At 38.3% G+C, this 14,491-nt stretch overlaps 1 protein-coding gene across 14 annotated transcripts in view; it reads left to right on the top strand.

The window, feature by feature from the left end:
* The window catches only part of CSNK1G1 (casein kinase 1 gamma 1), a 174,602-nt gene that overhangs the window by 46,461 nt on the left and 113,650 nt on the right, over positions 1-14,491 (top strand). For 2 of the 14 annotated variants that reach the window (XM_049611756.1, XM_049611742.1), the window contains exon 2: positions 12,112-13,351. The exons of 11 other annotated variants lie outside the window; for them this stretch is intronic. The gene's annotated coding sequence lies outside the window, so the exon portion shown is untranslated. Of the gene's footprint in view, positions 1-9,159; positions 13,352-14,491 lie in introns of those variants that run through there. One more of the 14 variants, XM_049611743.1, reaches the window with a different exon arrangement.

Raw genomic sequence — 14,491 nt, 5'->3', positions numbered from 1 at the left:
AAAACATGTTATAGAATAAGGATTTCAGAAAGTGAAAGACAGTTACTATTTAGGGTAATTGTTAAGTCTTTGACTAGATGCTTTAAAAAAAAATTTTTTTTTTTTTTAATTTTTAGAGAGAGAGCATGAGCAGAGGAGAGGGACAGAGGGAGAGAGAGAAAATCAAGCAGAGTGCAAGGCTGGATCTCACAACCTGGGATCATGACTTGAGCCGATACGAGAGTCGAACACTTAACAGACTCAGCCACACAGGGGCCCCAGACCAGATGCTTTTAAATGAAATTTGTGATGTCTGTGGCCATAACCTAGCTCAGTATCAGAAACAGCTCGTGGGCTTATAATTTTGTATGATATAACATAGCCTTTTTCCTTTATAAACCCTCTGTCATATAAATGCTTGTGTTATCTGACGTGGAATAAACTTTTGTTTTGAATGCTGCTCATTTCCTTTGAATTCTACCTTAAATTGTTCTCAATTGGATTTGAAATTTAGAAATGAGAATATTCCTTGAATAAGAAAAACATTTATATAGTTAATAGTACTAGTCATGATATTCTGAACTTCTTGGTAGAAAACATCATTATTTCAGACTTCTGCTTTTCATGAGGAGACTTGGGGGGGGGGCTGGAGTGAACAGGTACTTTTTAGTTTAAACATGGTACTATTTTTGTAGGTTCCCATCCTTGTTTTTGTCAATGGAGATTATTTATGCTAAAGACTTTAAAAGCTGTATTTCACTTGAACAACTTTAGATCAGAGGTTGTAAACAGATGTCTTGGACATTATTTAAAATCTAAAATAATTAATTGCCAGCATATAAAAATGAGATTTTATTGAAATTTCAGTGACTAACAACTCCTGTAAAATCAGTGCTGGTAACATTGGCTTTGTATTCTTACATGGTAGAAGTCAGCAGGAGCTGAGAGATATCTGTGCTTTAGATGGGATATCCACTATTCACTTTACCACCACATACCTTTGAAGTGATCATGACTAATCATATTGATATCTGGTCCTTCTCAGCATTATAATTTCTGCATCAGTGAGTTTTGTTTTGTTTTTTAATTTTTTAAATTTTATTTCAGGGGTTCCTGGGTGTCTCAGTTGGTTAAGCGTGTAACTTCGGCTCAGGTCATGATCTCATGGCTCCTGAGTTTGAGCCCCACGTGGGGCTCTATGCTGACAGCTCAGAGCCTGGACCTGCTTCAGATTCTGCGTCCCTCTCTCGCTCTGCCCCTCCCCTGTTCTGCCTCTCCCCCGCTCATGCCCTCTCTATCTCAAGAATAAAGAAACATTAAAACACACACACACACACACACACACACACACACACACACACACACGCAAATGAGATCCCATGGAGAAATTCTGCTACAAAAAGGGGGCATAAATATCATGTTCAAGTGATGAAGAACATAGTGTGGGAAATAGAAGAAATTTTAATTCATTCAAGGGAGACGGAGACTTAGGCTGGCTTCCTAGTTAAAAAAAAATTGTGGACATATTTAAAAATCACTACACGGTTTTGTGTTTTTTTAATAGTTTCAGGAGGATAGTTGTGAACCAGTAAACTTTTGATTCATTGGGGCTCAATGGGTGAGTGAGTGCAGGCAGGGTCCTTTGGTAAGTGTGGCAGATGGGAGAGAGCTCAGGTTTTGGACTCCTGGCTGGGTTTGACTGTGTGACGTAGTCAGTGACTATAACCTCTCTGAGCTTCAAGTTCCTCGTCTATGGCAAGGAATAATTGGCTTTTACCACAGCAGTAAGTCCAGGTTCATTTCACTGAATAGGTCACATAGCACTCAGGGTTAATCATTTTGAAAATGTAAATGTCCTTTATAAATCTAAATCCCTTTATGTATAAATGTCACTCCATGGCTTTAAATGCTTAAATGGTTTCTTGCAGCATCAATGATCTATAAAAATCCTGAATGATGGACTCCTGCCGTATCTTCACCTTGAGAACTGTAATCCCCAGCTTTGTTGGTCTTCTTCCACCAAGTCTGTTTTTATAGGCTGTTTCTCTGTCTGGAGACTCTGTTCGTAGCTCTTGATAAGACTGGCTCCTTCTCATCCTTAAGGACAGTGTTGAATTGTGGCTTCTACTAAAGGTCTTAATCCCCTTCTGTCTAAAACTCTCCCTTTTGACTTCCTCATAAACTTTATTTCAGCAGGTCTTTTTTTCTTTGTAGCATGGCCCAAATTTGTATTTCTTTCATTCCTGTTATTGTGATGCCACCTCTAAACTGTAAGCTTTATGAGAACAAGAACTACATATATGTTGACTTCACCATTTTATCCCTGGTGACTATTCTACTTTCAGGCACATAGGAGACACTCATTAAATGTTTGTTGATTGAATTAAGAACTCCACTTTGAATAGATATAAGTGCTTGTACTTTTCCTTGTCAACAGCTGAAAATTATGCAGACTCCTTTAGTTAATTGCTGTTAATTCCTTAAAGCTCTTTTATGTGGATACAATATTTTAAAGAGTGTATATCTTCTTTTAAGACTTCAGTTTTTAGAGAAATTTTAGGTTCACAGTAAAATAGGAAGGTAGAGAGATTTATCCCTCATACACCTCTCCCCTCAACACACATACATAGCACTGCCATTGTCAACATCCCCCACCACAGTGATAAATTTGTTATAATTGATGAACGTACCTTGACAAATCATAATTACTCAAAGCCTGCAGTTTACATTAGGGTTCACTCTTGGTGTTGTACGTTCTGTGGTTTGGACAAATGTATAATGACATATATCCACCATTATAGTATCATACGGAATAGTTTCACTGCCTTAACAAATCCCCTGCTAGAGGAGTACATACGAGGTACACGTTACATGGAATTGAGGAGTCAGGAAAAGTTTTCCAGACAAAGGGACATTTAAGGTAAAGGCTAAAGAGGAGCCTAAGTTAATTTAAGGGATCCAGGCTGAGCGTCTTTGGGAAGGAATGAAGTAAGTTTGGTGTTAATGTAAGGAAAGAATTGAAGCTGGCGAGGTAAGCAAGTGCCATATCAGGAAGGACTTTAAGCCACTTAAAAGATCGTACCTTTTTTCTGAGGTCATTGGAAAGCCATTGAAAGCCTTTGAGTTGGAGGATAACATGACCAGACTTGCATTTTAGAAAGTTTCCTCACGCTACAGTGGTGAACAAATTACTATGGAGAGGTAAGATTTGAGAGGAGAAACCTGGAGCAAGGAGATCAGTTTAGAGATTCTGTTCCATCCCTCTGGGAGGCTGGTTTCTTTGCCAGGCTATATTAATCAAGATGGAGAAAGCTTATGGATGTGAATGTTATTTAAGAGCTAAAATTGACAGTTCTTTTGTCTCTTGTTTAATTCACAGGGTAGATGGTTAGTAGTATTGTGCTTTGAGATAAGATCCCAAGAAAATAAAGTAGGTTTGAAATTTTCTTAGGGAGGATGGAGGTGTTGGGAGAAATGGAAGCCAAGAGATGAATTCACTTGGTGGTGTTCAGTTTGAAGTGTCTGAATTTTTTTCATTTAGGTAGAAAACTTGTGTATGCCCCTGACTATATAAATCTCAACCTCAGGAGAAGGGTGATATAGCTGGAAGTGTAAATTAGGATGCATCAGTGTGTAAATGAATGTATGATATTGGTGCTTAGAATAATGTAGCAGTGCCTGGGAATGATGTCTTTTACATAATAAATGCTTAACAAATTTGTGATGCGTGAATGCATGTCTAGGAGCCAGGAAGTGGTCTTGAATGAGAAGAGAGACTTGGGCCAGTATTCAGAAGAAATGAAACAATTTAGGGACAGGCTGAGTAAGAAGGAGCAGACACAGAGATAGGAGGAAAGTCAGAAGAGAATGATAGCATGAACTCAAAGGGGAAATAATTTTTTTTCTTAGACTATTTAAATGTTTATTTATTTTGAGAGAGAGACAGAACATGCATGTGCGCACATGATTAGGGAAGGGGCAGAGAGAGGGGGTACGAAGGATCTAAAAGGGGCTCTACACTGACAGCAGCAAGCCCAATGTGGGGCTCAAACGCAGGAACTGTGAGACCTTGACCTGAACCAAAGTCGATGCTCAACTGAATGATCCACCCAGGTGCCCCAAGAATTTTTTAAGAAAGAGCAAAAGGCCACCAGTGTTAGGAGATCAAAAAGATAAGGACTGAAAAGTGTTCTTCAGATTTAACCTTAAGGTTGTGGTTTACCTGGAGAAGAGAAAGGTAATGATCGTTTGGGGGGAATGAGATTAAAAATCCTATTGTGCAGTTTTCTGTAATGAGATGGAAACAGTGAGTGAGGACAGCTCTTCAGTTTGGTTGTGTAGGGCCTATGGGAGAGGGAATGGTAGCTGGACAGGAGGTAATGACCATGGGATGAGTGTTGTGTCTTGTATTTTTAATGGGAAGGTTTTGAACCTTTGAACCTTTGAAACCTTTGTTTGGTGCTCATTTGTAGGAAATCAGGAGAGAGGAAGAAGATAAAGTTATAAGTGAGAGAGATGATACAGTGTATAAACATTATACAGTTTATAAATGATTTGCCTTGGGTGGGAGGACCACCTATTCTAGATGAGACAGGAAGAAGGTAATGTAAAGATAGGTGGCTTTGCAGACATGTTTTGCTCGTTTATGTTAGAAAATCAAGGGAATTATTTTAACTTTTTAAAATTTATTTAAGGAATCTCTGTACCCTGCATGGGGCTGAAACTCACAGTCTCGAGATCAAGAGTCACATGCTGTTCTAAGCCAACCAGACACATTATGATTTTTTTTAATAACTAAAATAGTATATGCCTATTTAAAATTACAGTTGACTTTTGATTTTGGCTCAGGTCACGATCCCAGAGTTGTGGAATCAAGCCCTAGTTGGGCTCTACACTGAGCATGGAGCCTGCTTTAGGTGCTTTCTCTCTCTCTCTCTCTCTCCCCCCCTCTGTCCCTTTTACACGCTCACTCTCTCTCAAAAAAAAAAAAAAAAAAAAAAAAAAAAAAGAATCAATAAAAAATAAAATAAAATTATAGTTGACCTTTGAATAATGTGGAAGTTAGGGGTGCCAGCCCTCCAGTACAGTTGAGAATCTGCCTGTAACTTTTGACTGCCCCAAAACATATCTACTAATAGTCTACTGTTTACCACAAGCCTTACCAATAACATAAACAATTGACACAGATTTTGTGTGTTGTATGTATTATGTACTGTATTCTTTTTTTTTTTAATTTTTTTTTTTAACATTTATTCATTTTTGGAGACAGAGAGACAGAGCATGAGCGGGGAAGGGGCAGAGAGAGAGGGAGACACAGAATCTGAAGCAGGCTCCAGGCTCTGAGCTGTCAGCACAGAGTCCAACGCGGGGCTCAAACTCACAAACTGTGAGATCATGACCTGAGCCGAAGTCGGACGCTCAACCGACTGAGCCACCCAGGCGCTCCTGTACTATTCTTAAAGTAAGCTAGAGAAAAAAATATTGAAATCATGAGGAAGAGAAAATACATTTACAACATTGTACTATATTTATTGAAAAAAAAGTCCTTGTATAAGTAGACCCATGCAGTTTGAACCCTGTTGTTCAAGGATTGACTGTATTATTATTAACTGAAGTCCATAGTTTACATTAGAATCCAGTCATTGTGTTACTTATTTTATGGGTTTTCTAACAGATAATATGTATCTACCATTACAGTATTCTTAGAATAGTTTCACTTCTCTAAAAATCCCCTCTACCTTTTCATCCTTTTCTCCCTTTGTCCCCTGAAGCCCTAGCAACCACTGATCTTTTTACTGTGTCCATAATTTTTCCTTTTCCAGAATGTCAAATAGTTGGAATCATATATATAGTATTTTCAGATTGGTTTCCTTCACTTAGCAATATTCTTTTAAGTTTCCTCTATTTCTTTTCATGGCTTGATACCTTATTTATTTTTATCATTGAATAATATTCCTTTACATGGCCATATCATAATTTATCCATTTACCTATTGAAAGACATCCTGATTGCTTCCAATTTTTGGTGATTTCACATATAAACATTTACTATGTTTACTGCTCTAAACATTATGTGAAGGTTTTTGTATGGACTTAAGTTGTCTGTTCTTTTGAATAAGTTCCAAGGATTGTTGGATCATATATTAAGAATATGTTTGGGGCACCTGGGTGGCTCAGTCGGTTGAGTGCCGACTTCGGCTCAGGTCACGATCTCGCGGTCCGTGAGTTCGAGCCCCACCTCGGGCCCCTGTGCTGACAGCTCAGAGCCCGGAGCCTGTTTCAGATTCTGTGTCTCCCTCTCTCTGACCCTCCCCCATTCATGCTCTGTCTCTCTCTGTCTCAAAAATTAAATAAACGTTAAAAAAAAAAAAGAATATGTTTAATTTTGTAAGAGACTGCCAAACTGTCTTCCAATGCGGTTGTACCATTTTGCATTCCAAGCAGCAGTGAATGAGAGTTCCTGTTGCTCCACATCCTCACCGGCATTTGGCATTGTCAGTGTTTTGGGTTTTCATCATTGTAATAGTATAGTGGTACCTCATTTGAATTTGCAGTTCCCTAATGGCATATGATGTTGAGCATCTTTTCATATGCTTAATTGTGACCTGTATATCTTTGTGAGGTGTCTGTTCAGATCATGTGCCCATTTTTTTTTTTTTTAAAGTTTACTTTTGAGAGGGCAGGAGGGGCAGAGAGTCAGAGACAGAAGATACTAAGCAGGCTCTGTGCTGAGAGTGGAGAGCCCAATGTGGGGCTTCATCTCATGAACTGTGAGATCGTGATCTGAGCTAAAATCAGATGCTTAACTGACGAAGCCACCCAGGCATCCCTCCTTTGCCCATTTTTAAAGCAGGTTTGTTTTCTTGTTTAGTTTCAAGTTTTTTGTGTCTTTTGGATAACAGTCTTTTCTCAGATATTTGTTTTGTGAATATTTCTCCCAGTCTGTAGCTTGTCTTTTCATTCTTTTGACAGTGACTTTTGCAGAGCAGAAGTTTTTAATTTTAATTAAATCGAACTTACCAATTTTTTCTTTCATGGATTGCAGTTTGGTGATGTGTATGAGAAATCATTGCCAAACCCTAAGGTCACTTAGATTTTATCTATAATATCTTCTAATAGTTTTATAGTTTTGTGTTTTACATTTAGATCTATGATTCATTTAGAGTTAATTTTTGTGATAGGTATGAGGTCTGTGTCTAGATTCACTTTTTTTGCATGTAGTGGCCATTTTTTCCGGCACCATTTTTAGAAGAGACAATCCTCTGCTGAATTGCCTTTGCTCCTTTATCAAAGATCAGTTTGATTACATTTGTGTGGGTCTATTTCTGGGCTTTTTGTTCTGTTCCATTGATCGGTTTGTCTATTCTTTTGCCTATACCGCACTGTCTTGATTACTGTAGCTTTGTAGTGAGTCTTGAAGTTGAGTAGTGTTGGTTGTCTTTCTTCTTCTCTTTGAAATATGTGTTAGCTATTTTGGGTCTTTTGCCTTTTCATACAGACTTTAGAGTTACTTTGTCAGTACTCAAAAGATAACTGGCTAAGAATATATTTTTTTAATAGTAAAAGTTTTTTCTAAATGGGGAGATGTGGGGAAAATGTAAGGTACAGAAGCACTGAAAATGTTCAAATGGGCTTGGGCTTCATTCCAGTCTAAGGTAATGACATAGGAAGCTCCTGAACTTGCTTCCTCCCATGGACACACCAAATCTATAGCTACACACAAGAATTCCCTCTGAAAGGAATTCAGAAACTAGTTGAACAACTCCAATACATTGAGTGAATGAGGAAAAAATCCCACATCGAAATGGATAGGAAAGACTGAGACACATTCTTTCTATAAACCCCACCCCTGGCACAGCAACATACAAATTAGGAGGGAACTCACAATTCCCAGCTTCTCCCTGAGGAGTAAGGGTTTGCAGTCAAAATCTAGTGCCTCAAAATTTAAGGCTTCTGTCTGACAAATGGGATCCCAACACACCTAGCTCTGAAAGCCAGTGGAGCTTGTGTCCATAGGACCCAAAGACTGTAGCAAACAAACAGTGCCTAAGAGCCCGCTGAGGAATCTGCTATGGCTATCCACACTATGGCTCAGTGCAGAGGCAAAAGACAGAAATGCCCATCTCCTGGTCTTTACCTGAAAGAGGACTGTTTGTTTACTTGAAAAGCTGCTGCCTGAGAGTCATGCTTCTGATTTAACACAGATCTAGGGACAGACCACAATCCTCCATGCAGACCTGGGAGGCTGGCAGGTGCCACTTCTACATTCTCCCTCCGACCCACTCCCTGTTACCAGTGTCTTCTTAGGATGAGTTTCTGTAATCATCTGGTGCCCTGGCCTTTGTGACTACTGCCTGGGGGGGTGCACCCCTTGATTTCCTGAGTCTGGTGGCCAGCAGGACTTGTGTTTGTGAGTCCCACAAGACTATAACAGTTTTTAGCTGACTATCGCCCCCAGGAATGAGTGGATAGGAAGTGTACTGAAAATCCCAGCTCTCAGTCTCCCTGAAAGAGACCTACTTTCATACTTTAAAAGCTGTTACTTGAAGGTCCGGCTTCTAGTTAGGTCCGGCTTCTAGTTAGCCTTCATCGAAATGCTGACTAAGAGCTTCTCCTTTGAGACACAGACAGGTCTTGGCACATCCTCAACTACTGAGAACCATTAAGAACAAACAAGGTGGCTTGGACAATCACAAAGATTTCAGAAAAAACTAAGAGCTAGGGCCTGGCTGAGTAATGAGGTTCATCTCCTGCAGGAGACTACTCTGTCAAGATTGGGAGGGGTAGGTGTTTATCCATTACACAGAAACCAGTGAAGTCAAGGAAAATGAAGAAACAGGAGTATTTTATGAACAAAAGAACAAGATAACACTTGAGAAACCGATAAGTGATTTACCTGATAAAGATTTCAAAATAATGGTCATAAAGATGGTCACTGAAGTCAGAAATCCTTTGGAATTGAAGGAGTGATAGTTTCTAGATAAGCAGAAATTGAAGGATTGATTGAAGGAGTTCAGGGCACCTGGGTGGCTCAGCCATTCAGTGTCTGACTCATGAGTTCAGCTCAGGTCATGAGCTGAGGGTCATGGGATCAAGCCTCACATCAGGCACCATGCTGAGCTTGGAGCCCTCTTAGAGTTCTCTCTTTTCATCTTTTCTGCCCCAACCCCCCCCCCCGAAAATAAATAAATAAACTAACAGGAAGCCATATGAATGTATAAATCTCATTGGTAAAGGTAAATATATAGTTAAATCCAGAATACTGTAATGTTGTAATGGTATAGGTAAATCACATATATCTAGTGTGAAGGTTAAAAGAGAAAAGTAGCTGGGTGTCTGGGTGGCTCAGTCATTTAAGCATCGGGCTCTTGATTTCGGCTCGGGTTATGATTTCATAGTCTGTGAGTTTGAGCCCTGCATCAGGCTCTGTGCTGACCGTGTGGAACCTGTTAGGAATTCTCTCTCTCCCTTTCTCTCTGCCCCTCCCCCACTTATGCACACGTTCTCTCTCTCTTTCTCAAAATAAATTTAAAAAACTGAACATTTAAAAGAAATCACTTACATTTAAAGAAAAAGAAATGTAGTAAAAATAACAAGCTACAATAATTTCTTTCTTTAATGTTTATTTTAAATAATAAGTTATTGTAGCCCCAAGCTACAGTAATTTCTTAATGGATACACAAGGTAAAAAGATGTAAATTGTGGAATCAAAAACATGGAAGGGGGGTGCCTGGGTGGTTGGGTTGGTTATACATCTGACTCTTGATTTCAGCTCAGGTCATGATCTCACAGTTTGTGAATTCAAGCCCTGCCTTGGGCTCTGCGCTGTTGGGTCTGCTTGGGATTCTCTCTCTCTCCTCTTTGCCTGTGCTCTCTCTTGCGTTCTCTCTCTCTCTCTCTCTCAAAATAAACTTAAAAAAATAAAGGGGTGAGTAAAAATATAAAGCTTTAGTGTACATTTTACGTTATCAGCTTAAAATAGACTATTATATAGAATATATAAGTCTCATTGCAACTATAAAGCTGAAACCTATAATAGATACTTGAAAGAGGAAGTAAAAGGAATCTAAGCATACACTAAAGAAAATCGTCAAGTCACAAAGGAAGAGACAAAGAATAAGAAAGGAACAAAGGAAAAAAACCAAAAACCAAAAAACAAAAGAAAGGAACAAAGGAATTGCAAAACAGCCAGATAACAGTTAACAAAATGATAATAGTAAGTCCATATATATCAATAATGACTTTAAATATAAACGGACTAAACTCCCCAATCAAAAGACATGTAGTGGGTTAATGGATAAAAAGATAAGACCCAATTATATGCTGCCTATAGGAGATACATCTGGTTTAAGGACACACACAAATGGAAAGTGAAGAGATGTTAAAAGATAATCCGAACGAATGGAAAACAAAAGAAAGCAGTGGTAGCTATACTTATGGTCAGACAAAACAGACATTAAGACAAATACTGTAATAAGAGATGAGGTCATTATGTAATGGTAATGTTCAGTCCAACAAGATGATAGAACTTTTGTAAATATTTATGCACCCAACATCGGAGCTCTTGAATATGTATCAATATTAATAGACCTGAAAGGAGAAATAGGAACGCAATAATAGTGTGGGACTTCAGTACCCCATTTGCAATAATGGATGGATCATCCAGACAGATATTCAGTAAGTAAACATTGGACTTGAAGTATATACTAGACCAGATAGACTTAATAGATTTACACAACGTTCCATTCAACAGCAGCAGGATATGCTTCTTCTCAACCACACACAGAATATTCTCTAGGATAATATGTTAGGTCACAGAACAAATTTTAATGAGCTTAAGAAGACTGAAAGCATATCGAGCATCTTTGCAGACCACAATGGCATGAAACTAGATATCAATTACAAGGAAAAATAGAAAATTCAGAAATATGTGGAGATTAAACAACATGCTCCTGAAAAATCAATGAGTCAAAGAAGAAATCAGCGTAGTACTGGAAGACCTAGCCAGAGCAATTAGTCAAGGAAAAGAAATCAAAAGGCATCTAAATTGGAAAGGAAGAAGTAAAATTGTCACTGTTTGCAGTTGACCTGATACTATGTATAGAAAACCCTAAAGTCTCTATGAAAAAAACTTTAGAACTAATCAACAAATAGTTGCAGGATACAAAATGAATGTACAAAAATCCACATCTCTCTGCAGTAATGAACTGTCAGAAAGAGGAATTTTTAGGGGTGCCTGGGTGGCACAATCAGTTAAGCGTCTGACTCTTGATTTCAGTTCAGGTCATGATCTCATGGTTCATGAGATTGAGCCCTGCATCAGGCTCAGAGCTGAGCACAGAGCCTGCTTGGGATTCTCTCTCTCCCTTTCTGTGTTCCCCTCCTCTGCTGTCTCTCTTGCTCTCAAAGTAAGTAAGTAAGTAAGTAAATAAATAAGAGGGGTTTTTAAAAGTCCCATTTATAACTGTATGAAAAAGAATAAAATACCTGGTAATAAATTTAATCAGGAAGGTGAAACTGAAAACTGTGAGACATTTAAAGAAAGAAATTGAAGAAGACACAAATAAATGGAAAGATATTCCATTCTCATGGATTGGAAGAATTAATATTGTTAAAATGTGCATACTACCCAAAGTGATCTACAGATTCAATGCAATCTGTATCAAAATTCCAATGGCAGTTTTCACAGAAATAGAAAAAGTAATCTTAAAAATTTGTATAGAACCATGAAAGACCCCAAATAGTCTCAACAATCTTGACAAAGAACAAAACCGGAAACATCATACTTTTGGATTCCAAACTGTAATACAGAGTTATAGTAATCAATATGGTATTGGGCTAAAAACAGACACATAGATCAGCAGAACAGAATAGAGATCCCTGAAATAAGCCCATGCATATATGGTCAACTAATTTGTAAGAAAGGAGCCAAGAATATACAATAGAGAAATGATAGTTTCTTCAGTAAATGGTGATAGAAAAACTGGACCCCTGTCTTACATCACAGAAAACAACTCAAAATTGATGATAGTCTTGAATGTAAGACCTGAAACTGCAAAACTCCTAGAAGAAAACATAGGGGTAAGCATCTTCACATTGGTCCTGACAATAATTTTTTTTTTTTTTTTATTAGTTGACAGACTAAGCAAAGGCAACGAAAAGCAAAAATAAACAAGTGGGACTACATCAAACTAAAAAGCTTCTGCACAGTAAAGGGAGCCATCAATAAAAGGAAAAGGTAACCTACTGAATGGAGAAAATATTTGCAAATCATATATCTGATAAGTGGTCAATATCTAAAATATATTAAAAAATCAAACAAGTCAGTCAAAAAAATCTGATTAAAAATGGGCAGAGGAACTGAAAAGACATTTTCCAAAGAAAACATACAGGTGGCCAACAGGTATATGGAAAGATGCTCAATATTATTAATCCCAGGGAAATGCAAATCAAAACCACAATGAAGTAACACTTCACACCTGTTAAAATGACTGTCGTCAAAATGATAAATAAAAAGTTGGTAAGGATGTGGAGAAAAGGGAACCCTTGTGCACTGTTGGTGGAAATGTAAATTGGTACACCTGCTGTAGGAAACAGTAAGAAAGTTCCTCAAGAAATTAAGAGATAACTTTACCCCCATGTTCGTTGCAGCATTATGTGCAATAGCCAAGACATAGAAACAGGCTAAGTGCCCATCAACAGATAAGTGAACAAACAAGGTGTAATAAAGGTGTGTAATACACACATACACACATATGCACACACACGACACTATTAAGCCATAAAAATAAATACTGCCATTCATGGCAATGTGAATGGACCTTGAGGGCATTATCCTAAGTGAAATAAGACAGAGTAAAACAAATACTGTATGATCTCACATGTATGGAATGTAAAAAACCTGAACTCAGAACAGCAGATTGGTGTTGCCTGAGGCAGGGGGCAGGAGGTAGGAGTGGGTGTGGGAAGGGTTGTGAAGGTGGTTAAAAGGTATAGTGGTCCCCCACCTTATCTGCAAGGGATAAGTTCCAGGACCCCCAGTAGATGCCTGAAATCATGGATAGTACTGTACCCTATATATGCTGTATTTTTTCCTATACATACATACCTCCGATAAAGTTTATCAGTTAGGCACAGTAAGAGATTAGCAACAATAGCTGACAGTAATAGAGGTTACGTGAATATCATTCCTCCTGCCAGTCTTACTGTACTGTGTTCACTCTTTTTATTCTTGTGATGATGTGAGATGATCAGGTGCTTACATGATGAGATGAAGTGAATGACATAGGCATTATGATGTAGCCTTAGGCTTCTATTGACCTTCTGATGATATGGCAGAAGGAAGATTATCCCCGCCTAGATGGAAGTTGACTGTAGGTAACTGAAACTATGGTTAAGGGGGACACCGGGAGACTCCTGTACAAACTTCCAATGATAAGATAAATAAGTTTTGGGAATGTAATGTACTGCATGGTGACTATAGTTAACACTGTATTTTATATTTGAGATTGCTAAGAGGGTGATCTTAAAACTGAAAAAATAGGGGCACCTGAGTGTCTCAGTCAGTTAAACGTCTAGCTTCAGCTCAGGTCATGATCTCACGGTTCATGGGTTTGAGCCCCATGTTGGGCTCTGTGCTGACAGCTCAGAGCCTGGAGCCTGCTTCGGGTTTTGTGTCTCCCTCTCTCTCTGCCCCTCCCCTGCTCGCTCTCTCTCTCTCTCTCTCTCTCTCTCTCTCAAAACTAAATAAACATTAAAATAAATTAAAAAACTGAAAAAGTAATCATTAGGTGAAAATAGACGGAGCAGTGAGGGATAGGGTGGTAAGAATGAGAAACATTTGGGAGACATTAATAATTGGAATTTGTGGAAAAGAGAAACAGTAATACTATTAGGATCTGTAAACACTGTTCTTCCCTTTAATAATAGCACTCCAATAATGTGGCTAAAAAGTAAATCAATTTTGGTCATTTGTTAGGTTAATTAAAGTGATGTTCTTACTGTGTCTTTTTTTTTTTAAGCTAAAATGACTTATAAGACTTTGATTTGTCCTTAAATTGTCTTTTAATTTTTTTTGTTGTTGTGTAAGTTTTGACATTCTTTTGGCACACACACACATACAAGCACATGCACATATACAGATAGCATTTTTACTGAGTAGTTAGTCAATACCTTCTTTAGGTGTGATGCTGCTCTTGAAATTTATTCTGTGTTCTAAATGTGAGGAGCTTACAGTGAGAATTTTGATACCGTTGCATGCGCTCTTGGCCACGTGACACAAAGGGAATTTTGCTCTGGGCTCTGAGAAGAATTTTCATCCTTACCAAGAAAAAGATACATGACAAGAAAGTCTTTTGCTTTGCACTTTCTTTTCTGTTTTGGTTACTGGTGTGAGAAGTGATATCTGAAGCTGAAACTTGTGACTGAGAGGCCACAAGCCTTAGCACCAAAGCTAGTACGTGGTAGATGAAAGAACAGCAGAAGGGTTTGGTCACTTCAGAGACTCTTTAAGT

Source organism: Panthera uncia, assembly GCF_023721935.1.
Source record: "Panthera uncia isolate 11264 chromosome B3 unlocalized genomic scaffold, Puncia_PCG_1.0 HiC_scaffold_1, whole genome shotgun sequence".
Lineage (NCBI taxonomy): Eukaryota > Metazoa > Chordata > Mammalia > Carnivora > Felidae > Panthera > Panthera uncia.
This window is presented reverse-complemented; position numbering and strand designations above follow the sequence as displayed.